The sequence below is a fragment of the Bufo gargarizans genome, chromosome 2, assembly GCF_014858855.1.
Source record: "Bufo gargarizans isolate SCDJY-AF-19 chromosome 2, ASM1485885v1, whole genome shotgun sequence".
Classification (NCBI taxonomy): Eukaryota; Metazoa; Chordata; class Amphibia; order Anura; family Bufonidae; genus Bufo; species Bufo gargarizans.
Window position 1 is genome coordinate 57443685 of NC_058081.1, and position 10931 is coordinate 57454615.

Consider the following 10931-nt stretch of genomic DNA (forward strand, 5'->3'; position numbering starts at 1 on the left):
AACACCTAAAGGGTTAACAAAGTTTATAAACTCAGTTTTGAATACCTTGAGGGGTGTAGTTTCTAGAATGGGGCCATTTTTGGGTGGTTTCTATTATGTAAGCCTCACAAAGTGACTTCAGACCTGAACTGGTCCTTAAAAAGTGGGTTTTGGAAATTTTCGGAAAAATTTCAAGATTTGCTTCTAAACTTCTAAGCCTTCTAACGTCCGTCCCCCCCCCCCCCCCAATAAAAATGGCATTCCCAAAATGATCCAAACATGAAGTAGATATATGGGGAATGTAAAGTAATAACTACAAACCGGATTCCAAAAAAGTTGGGACACTATACAAATCGTGAATAAAAACTGAATGCAATGATGTGGAGGTGCCAACTTCTAATATTTTATTCAGAATAGAACATAAATCACGGAACAAAAGTTTAAACTGAGAAAATGTACCATTTTAAGGGAAAAATATGTTGAATCAGAATTTCATGGTGTCAACAAATTCCAAAAAAGTTGGGACAAGGCCATTTTCACCACTGTGTGGTATCTCCCCTTCTTCTTACAACACTCAACAGACGTCTGGGGACCGAGGAGACCAGTTTCTCAAGTTTAGAAATAGGAATGCTCTCCCATTCTTGTCTAATACAGGCCTCTAACTGTTCAATCGTCTTGGGCCTTCTTTGTTGCACCTTCCTCTTTATGATGCGCCAAATGTTCTCTATAGGTGAAAGATCTGGACTGCAGACTGGCCATTTCAGTACCCGGATCCTTCTCCTACGCAGCCATGATGTTGTGATTGATGCAGAATGTGGTCTGACATTATCTTGTTGAAAAATGCAGGGTCTTCCCTGAAAGAGATGACGTCTGGATGGGAGCATATGTTGTTCTAGAACCTGAATAGATTTTTCTGCATTGATGGTGCCTTTCCAGACATGCAAGCTGCCCATGCCACACACACTCATGCAACCCCATACCATCAGAGATGCAGGCTTCTGAACTGAGCGTTGATAACAACTTGGGTTGTCCTTGTCCTCTTTGGTCCGGATGACATGGCGTCCCAGATTTCCAAAAAGAACTTTGAATCGTGACTCGTCTGACCACAGAACAGCCTTCCATTTTGCCACACTCCATTTTAAATGATCCCTGGCCCAGTGAAAACGCCTGAGCTTGTGGATCTTGCTTAGAAATGGCTTCTTCTTTGCACTGTAGAGTTTCAGCTGGCAACGGCGGATGTCACGGTGGATTGTGTTCACTGACAATGGTTTCTGGAAGTATTCCTGAGCCCATTCTGTGATTTCCTTTACAGTAGCATTCCTGTTTGTGGTGCAGTGTCGTTTAAGGGCCCGGAGATCACGGGCATCCAGTATGGTTTTACGGCCTTGACCCTTACGCACAGAGATTGTTCCAGATTCTCTGAATCTTCGGATGATGTTATGCACATTTGATGATGATAGATGCAAAGTCTTTGCAATTTTTCGCTGGGTAACACCTTTCTGATATTGCTCCACTATCTTTCTGCGCAACATTGTGGGAATTGGTGATCCTCTACCCATCTTGGCTTCTGAGAGACGCTGCCACTCTGAGAAGCTCTTTTTATACCCAATCATGTTGCCAATTGACCTAATTAGTGTTAATTGGTCTTCCAGCTCTTCGTTATGCTCAAATTTACTTTTTCCAGCCTCTTATTGCTACTTGTCCCAACTTTTTGGGGATTTGTTGACACCGTGAAAATTTGAATCAACGTATTTTTCCTTTAAAATGATACATTTACTCGGATAAACGTTTGATCTGTCATCTACGTTCTATTACAAATAAAATATTGACATTTGCCATCTCCACATCATTGCATTCAGTTTTTATTCACAATTTGTTTAGTGTCCCAACTTTTTTGGAATCCGGTTTGTATTTTTGGAGGTATTACTATCTATTATAAAAGTAGAGAAATAGAAATTTGCAAATTTTTCAAAATTTTTGATAAATTTGGTATTTTTTTAATAAATAAAAATGAAATATTTCGACTCAATTTTACCACTGTCATGAAGTACAATATGTGACGAGAAAACAATCTCAGAATGGCCTGGATAAGTAAAAGCGTTTTAAAGTTATTACCACATAAAGTGACACTGGTCAGATTTGCAAAAAATGGCCTGGGCAGGAAGGTGAAAACTGTCCCGGGGTTGAAAGGGTTAAAAAAATAACTTCATGGGAGTTGCTGTGTGCGAAAACACCTGCATTATTAAAATATAAAATAACATCCCATATGGTACCGTATTTTCCGCCATATAAGACGCACTTTTTCCCCCCCAAAAATGGCCTGGGCAGGAAGGTGAAAACTGTCCCGGGGTTGAAAGGGTTAAAAAAATAACTTCATGGGAGTTGCTGTGTGCGAAAACACCTGCATTATTAAAATATAAAATAACATCCCATATGGTACCGTATTTTCCGCCATATAAGACGCACTTTTTCCCCCCCAAAAGTGGGGGGGAAATAGCTGTGCGTCTTAATAAGCGGATACTTCGCTGGCTGCTATGCTGCACAGTGCGGCCATTGAAGTATCACACTCATGGCGGGGCCCGGTGCAGTGATTCTACTCTAATACACCGGGCCCTGCAACTGTAAAATACATTCAATCCGATCTATATCTAAATGTATACCGCACTGTTCGGTACTTACTGTAGTAACGTAAGTATAGCATTAAGACGGCGCAGACCGGCAGCTCCCTCCTCATGCGCCGCCTGCCCGCCTATCTCACTTTATGAATGAGCAGGCAGGCGCAGCAGGTGGCGCATGAGGAGGGAGCTGCCGGTCTGCGCCGTCTTAATGCTATACTTACGGTACTACAGTAAGTACCGAATAGTGCTGTATACATTTAGATATAGATCGGATTGAATGTATTTAACAGCTGTGGGGCCCGGTGTATTAGAGTAGAATCACTGCACCGGGCCCCGACATGAGTGTCTCTGCCTCCTCCCTCCACACTGATGCATCTGATGGGGGATCTGTGGATGACATACAGTACAGACCAAAAGTTTGGACACACCTTCTCATTCAAAGAGTTTTCTTTATTTTCATGACTATGAAAATTGTAGATTCACACTGAAGGCATCAAAACTATGAATTAACACATGTGGAATTATATACATAACAAAAAAGTGTGAAACAACTGAAAATATGTCATATTCTGGGTTCTTCAAAGTAGCCACCTTTTGCTTTGATTACTGCTTTGCACACTCTTGGCATTCTCTTGATGAGCTTCAAGAGGTAGTCACCTGAAATGGTTTTCACTTCACAGGTGTGCCCTGTCAGGTTTAACCACTTTAACCACTTCAGTCCCGCTAGCTGAAACCCCCTTCATGACCAGAGCACTTTTTACACTCCTGCACTACACTACTTTCACCGTTTATCGCTCGGTCATGCAACTTACCACCCAAATGAATTTTACCTCCTTTTCTTCTCACTAATAGAGCTTTCATTTGGTGGTATTTCATTGCTGCTGAGACATTTTTCCTTTTTTTGTTATTAATCGAAATGTAACGATTTTTTTGCAAAAAAATGACATTTTTCACTTTCAGCTGTAAAATTTTGCAAAAAAAACGACATCCATATATAAATTTTTCGCTAAATTTATTGTTCTACATGTCTTTGATAAAAAAAAAATGTTTGGGCAAAAAAAAATTGTTTGGGTAAAAGTTATAGCGTTTACAAACTATGGTACAAAAATGTGAATTTCCGCTTTTTGAAACAGCTCTGACTTTCTGAGCACCTGTCATGTTTCCTGAGGTTCTACAATGCCCAGACAGTAGAAAAACCCCACAAATTACCCCATTTCGGAAAGTAGACACCCTAAGGTATTCGCTGATGGGCATAGTGAGTTCATAGAACTTTTTATTTTTTGTCACAAGTTAGCGGAAAATGATGATTTTTTCTTTTTTTTTCTTACAAAGTCTCATATTCCACTAACTTGCGACAAAAAATAAAAAATTCTAGGAACTCGCCGTGCCCCTCACGGAATACCTTGGGGTGTCTTCTTTCCAAAATGGGGTCACTTGTGGCGTAGTTATACTGCCCTGGCAATTTAGGGGCCCAGATGTGTGAGAAGAAGTTTGCAATCAAAATCTGTAAAAAATGGCCTGCGAAATCCGAAAGGTGCACTTTGGAATGTGTGCCCCTTTGCCCACCTAGGCTGCAAAAAAGTGTCACACATGTGGTATCGCCGTACTCAGGAGAAGTTGGGGAATGTGTTTTGGGGTGTCATTTTACATTTACCCATGCTGGGTGAGAGAAATATCTTGGCAAAAGACAACTTTTCCAATTTTTTTATACAAAGTTGGCATTTGACCAAGATATTTCTCTCACCCAGCATGGGTATATGTAAAATGACACCCCGAAACACATTCCCCAACTTCTCCTGAGTACGGCGATACCAGATGTGTCACACTTTTTTGCAGCCAAGGTGGGCAAAGGGGCACATATTCCAAAGTGCACCTTTCGGATTTCGCAGGCCATTTTTTTTACACATTTTGATTGCAAAGTACTTCTCACACATCTGGGCCCCTAGAATGCCAGGGCAGTATAACTACCCCACAAGTGACCCCATTTTGGAAAGAAGACACCCCAAGGTATTCCGTGAGGGGCACGGCGAGTTCCTAGAATTTTTTATTTTTTGTCACAAGTTAGCGGAAAATGATGATTTTTTTATTTATTTTTTTCCTTACAAAGTCTCATATTCCACTAACTTGCGACAAAAAATAAAAAATTCTAGGAACTCGCCATGCCCCTCACGGAATACCTTGGGGTGTCTTCTTTCCAAAATGGGGTCACTTGTGGCGTAGTTATACTGCCCTGGCAATTTAGGGGCCCATATGCGTGAGAAGTAGTTTGCAATAAAAATGTGTAAAAAATGGCCTGCAAAATCCGAAAGGTGCTCTTTGAAATGTGTGCCCCTTTGCCCACCTTGGCTGCAATAAAGTGTCACACATCTGGTATTGCCGTACTCAGGAGAAGTTCGGGAATGTGTTTTGGGGTGTCATTTTACATATACCCATGCTGGGTGAGAGAAATATCTTGGCAAAAGACAACTTTTAAATACACACAAGAACAATTGGATTGGTAGACGTTCCTATAATACTTAGATAATCACAGCCTGATGAACGTTTAAAATTAAAGAACAAAGCTTTATTTAAAGTCTGTTTAAAAAGAGGGTGGGGAAACCCATATGTCACAATCTGTGACCATCAGGCAACTAATCTTTGAAATGTATACAGAGAGGGGAACAAATACCTCTGCACATTAGAAAGATTAGGTTAGAACCCGACCTGCTAGCTGGAATTTCTATGCATATGCAGGCCGGAGTAAAGGGACACTAAAGTCAGTGTGAATGGATGCACTGTGTGTGTATAGCCGGTGATCCTGTAGGATGTATATACACAGATAAGGTTGTGCCAACTGGTACAGGTATCCTGAAATGCTCAATACACTTGATCACACTGCCTCTGTCAAATAAAAGTCTCAAAGGACTTACAACCACTAGATGTAGTGTAGAATACAGATCAATCTTTTATGTGTATGGCTGATGGTATATACCTAGGTCACAGCCCTATATCCGCAGCCAGTATTGGCTATATACAATCACTCAGAGCCAATTTGATTTAGCTCTATTCACACACACCAAAGCCAGTATATTTTGGCTCATCCATTCATCACATGCAAACACCAAGGCTGACTAAAAGGTTAATTGCATCTAATGCAGTCCTGCCTAAAGAGCTGTATCCTGATACAATGTAGTAGCTCTACGCGTTTCTATGTGACCTGTTAATATCACACATCTTCAGGAGCTTCTTTTATTGTTACTAATGTCACAACAGTAAGCCGCACTGTGGTGTGCTATGGCTAATGGCGCTGTAATGGCCGCACGCGGCCGATAGAACGCCGAGTTCATATGGACGAGGCCCCGCCCAACAGGAAGAGTGTACCGGTACCATCTCCAATCAGAAGTAGGGGCGGGCCCTCTGGCTCCGCCCTCTGACCGGCCGATGCCGAAAATAATTCTTACACTTCCTGACATAGGCTGCGTTTTACGCAGTAACAAGGGGAATGAAGTTCGCGGCCCATGTAGTGTCATTTGAAACCAGAGCAAATCCACAAGAAGGGGTGCCCTCAAGATTCATAAACAGAAAAAGACAGGTACCGCTCCTACCCATGTCGTATGACAACAATGGGGAGGGGTGAATTGCTACACTGATAGACTCAAAAAACATCACTGATACTCGCAGCTCAGGTTTGATATATATATAATATACATCCAGCATGTATAAGTGCACATCAATATATATATATATATATATATATATATATAACCCCTGATATACCAAAATGGAAAGACAAGATGCAGCTTACATCATATTTAGATCATATTTATATTTAAATTCAAATCCAAATTTAAACTTAAAGGGCAGCATATAAATGTATACAAATCAAATATGAAATCAAATTTAAAGGGCGGCATATAAATATGTACAACTCCACTATCAGACGTACAGCTCCAATATAGATGACATATATCATCCCATGTGTATTGGGACTACTGTATTAGATGAAACTGGCGAAAGATATGGACTCATTAAGCCCTGGTGGTTGAACTGTCTGCAACTTATATGTCCACATCGCTTCTTTTCGTAGTAAGGGTATGTCAATATCCCCTCCACGGATTGACATCTTCACTAATTCAATCCCTTGTATTTTTAACGCATCAGGGTCACCGTCATGCATTTCGCATACATGACGTGCCACTGATGTGTCCCGTTTGTTACGGATGTCTGACATATGTTCACCGAATCTGCGTCTCAATTCACGTCTTGTTTTACTGACGTATTGTGACCCACATTGGCAACTGATTAGATATACAACACCCACAGAGGTACACCTGATAAACGCCCGTATCTTGTACCTTTTGCCTGTTGTGTGGCTGGTAAAGAATTCTCCTCTCAGGATATTCCTACAGATGATACATGAGCCACAGGGAAAGGTACCTTTGAGGGTATTTTTTAACCAGGTCTCAGGTTTAGGTTGTGTATATAAACTCTTCACCAAGTGGTCACGTAGATTTGAACTACGTCGGTACGTGATTGAGGGAAAATCTGGAATAAGCTCCCCAATATCTGGGTCAGATTTCAAAATAGACCAATGATTTTGCAAAATGTCACGAACATTATTGTGAGCCTTGTCAAAAGTTGCGACAATTCTGGGCGTAGGGTCCACAGTGTTTCTTGGTTTTGGAACCAGCAGTTGGGTACGATCTGTACTCATGGAGTGATGGAACGCTTGTTTCAAAGCATATTGTGGGTATCCCCGATTAATAAAACGGCCTCTGAGGTCAGATGCAGCAGCTCTAAAGTCACCTAGGCCTGAACAGTTCCTCCTGGCCCTGAGGTACTGTCCCTTCGGAATACCTCTTTTCAGGGTCAGGGGATGACCACTCTGCCAGTGTAGAAGATTGTTAGTCGAAGTTAGACAACTTTTCCCATTTTTATATACAAAGTTGGCATTTGACCAAGATATTTATCTCACCCAGCATGGGTAAATGTAAAATGACACCCCAAAACACATTCCCCAACTTCTCCGGAGTACGGCGATACCACATGTGTGACACTTTTTTGCAGCCTAGATGCGCAAAGCGGCCCAAATTCCTTTTAGGAGGGCATTTTTAGACATTTGGATCCCAGACTTCTTCTCACGCTTTCGGGCCCCTAACATGCCAGGGCAGTATAAATACCCCACATGTGACCCCATTTTGGAAAGAAGACACCCCAAGGTATTCCGTGAGGGGCATGGCGAGTTCCTAGGAATTTTTTTTTTTTGGGCACAAGTTTGCGGAAATTTATATTTTTTGTATTTTCTCACAAAGTCTCCCTTTCCGCTAACTTGGGACAAAAATTTCATTCTTTCATGGACTCAATATGCCCCTCACGGAATACCATGGGGTGTCTTCTTTCCGAAATGGGGTCACATGTGGGGTATTTATACTGCCCTGGCATTTTAGGGGCCCTAAAGCGTGAGAAGAAGTCTGGAATATAAAGGTCTAAAAATTTTTTACGCATTTGGATTCCGTGAGGGGTATGGTGAGTTCATGTGAGATTTTATTTTTTGACACAAGTTAGTGGAATATGAGACTTTGTAAGGAAAAACAAAAACAAAAACAAAAAAAAATTTCCGCTAACTTGGGCCCATAAAAATGTCTGAATGGAGCCTTACAGGGGGTGATCAGGGAGTCTATATGGGGTGATCACCCCCCTGTAAGGCTCCATTCAGACGTCCGTATGTGTTTTGCGGATCCGATCCATGTATCAGTGGATCCGTAAAAATCATACGGACATCTGAATGGAGCCTTACGGGGGGTGATCAATGACAGGGGGGTGATCAGGGAGTCTATATGGGGTGATCAGTAGTTCATAAAGGGTTAATAAGTGACGGGGGTGTAGTGTAGTGTAGTGGTGTTTGGTGCTACTTTACTGAGCTGCCTGTGTCCTCTGGTGGTCGATCCAAACAAAAGGGACCACCAGAGGATGGAGATGTGATTTTTATAACCCCTAACAGGTATATTAGACGCTGTTTTGATAACAGCGTCTAATATACCTGCTACCTGGTCCTCTGGTGGTCCCTTTTGTTTGGATCGACCACCAGAGGACACAGGCAGCTCAGTAAAGTAGCACCAAACACCACTACACTACACTACACCCCCCGTCACTTATTATCCCTTTATGAACTACTGATCACCCCATATGGACTCCCTGATCACCCCCCTGTCATTGATCACCCCCCGTAAGGCTCCATTCAGACGTCCGTATGATTTTTACGGATCCACTGATACATGGATCGGATCCGCAAAACACATACGGACGTCTGAATGGAGCCTTACAGGGGGGTGATCAATGACAGCCACTGGCAGGCTGGAGATACACTCGCTTACCTTCCGTTCCTGTGTGTGCGCGCGTTCACAGGAAATCTCGGCTATCGCGAGATGACGCACGGATGCGTCCAGGAGTAAATCAACCACCTTCCGGACGCATCCGTGCGTTAGGCGGTCGGGAGGTGGTTAATAAGTGGGATTTCTTGCCTTATAAATGGGGTTGGGACCATCAGTTGCGTTGTGGAGAAGTCAGGTGTATTTGTATTACGGCAAGAAAAAAGCAGCTAAGTAAAGAAAAACGAGTGGCCATCATTACTTTAAGAAATGAAGGTCAGTCAGTCCGAAAAATTGGGAAAACTTTGAAAGTGTCCCCAAGTGCAGTCACAAAAACCATCAAGTGCTACAAAGAAACTGGCTCACATGCGGACCGCCCCAGGAAAGGAAGACCAAGAGTCACCTCTGCTGCGGAGGATAAGTTCATCAGAGTCACCAGCCTCAGAAATCGCAGGTTAACAGCAGCTCAGATTAGAGACCAGGTCAATGCCACACAGAGTTCTAGCAGCAGACACATCTCTAGAACAACTGTTAAGAGGAGACTGTGTGAATCAGGCCTTCATGGTAGAATATCTGCTAGGAAACCACTGCTAAGGACAGGCAACAAGCAGAAGAGACTTGTTTGGGCTAAAGAACACAAGGAATAGACATTAGACCAGTGGAAATCTGTGCTTTGGTCTGATGAGTCCAAATTTGAGATCTTTGGTTCCAACCACCGTGTCTTTGTGCAAAGCAGAAAAGGTGAACGGATGGACTCTACATGCCTGGTTCCCACCGTGAAGCATGGAGGAGGAGGTGTGATGGTGTGGGGGTGCTTTGCTGGTGACACTGTTGGGGATTTATTCAAAAGTGAAGGCATACTGAACCAGCATGGCTACCACAGCATCTTGCAGCGGCATGCTATTCCATCCGGTTTGCATTTAGTTGGACCATCATTTATTTTTCAACAGGACAATGACCCCAAACACACCTCCAGGCTGTGTAAGGGCTATTTGACCATGAAGGAGAGTGATGGGGTGCTGCGCCAGATGACCTGGCCTCCACAGTCACCGGACCTGAACCCAATCGAGATGGTCTGGGGTGAGCTGGACCGCAGAGTGAAGGCAAAAGGGCCAACAAGTGCTAAGCATCTCTGGAAACTCCTTCAAGACTGTTGGAAGACCATTTCAGGTGACTACCTCTTGAAGCTCAGCAAGAGAATGCCAAGAGTGTGCAAAGCAGTAATCAAAGCAAAAGGTGGCTACTTTGAAGAACCTAGAATATGACATATTTTCAGTTGCTTCACACTTTTTTGTTATCTATATAATTCCACATGTGTTAATTCATAGTTTTGATGCCTTCAGTGTGAATCTACAATTTTCATAGTCATGAAAATAAAGAAAACTCTTTGAATGAGCAGGTGTGTCCAAACTTTTGGTCTGTACTGTAAGTGCCATCCACAGATCCCCCATAACAGTGCGACATCCACAGATCCCCCCATAACAGAACGTCATCCACAGATCCCCCCATAACAGAACGTCATCCACAGATCCCCCCATAACAGGGCGTCATCCACAGACCACCATTAGTTCAAAACCTACTAAAAGCACACCTTTTGGTTCAAAATATTTTTTTCTTATTTTCCTCCTCAAAAACCTAGGTGCGTCTTATCATCAGGTGCGTCTTATAAAGCGAAAAATACGTTAAATGGTTTGACGGAAAAAAATAAAAATGGCCAAATTAATTTTGTTTTTCCATCACTTTAGTTCTCAAAAAATTTTTATAAAAAAAAATCAAAAGTCGTACACAGCAGTCATATTAGCAGAAACTACAGATCGTCCGGCTAAAAATGAGCCCTCACACATGTCCGTAGACATACGGCAACTCTAAAATACCGTACATGGTATGGGGGTCAGAATATGCCAATGACAAGAAAAAATTGTTTATTTTTTTATTTCAGTATTAAAACGCAAAAAAAAACACGATATAAGTGTATTATCCCTGTAAC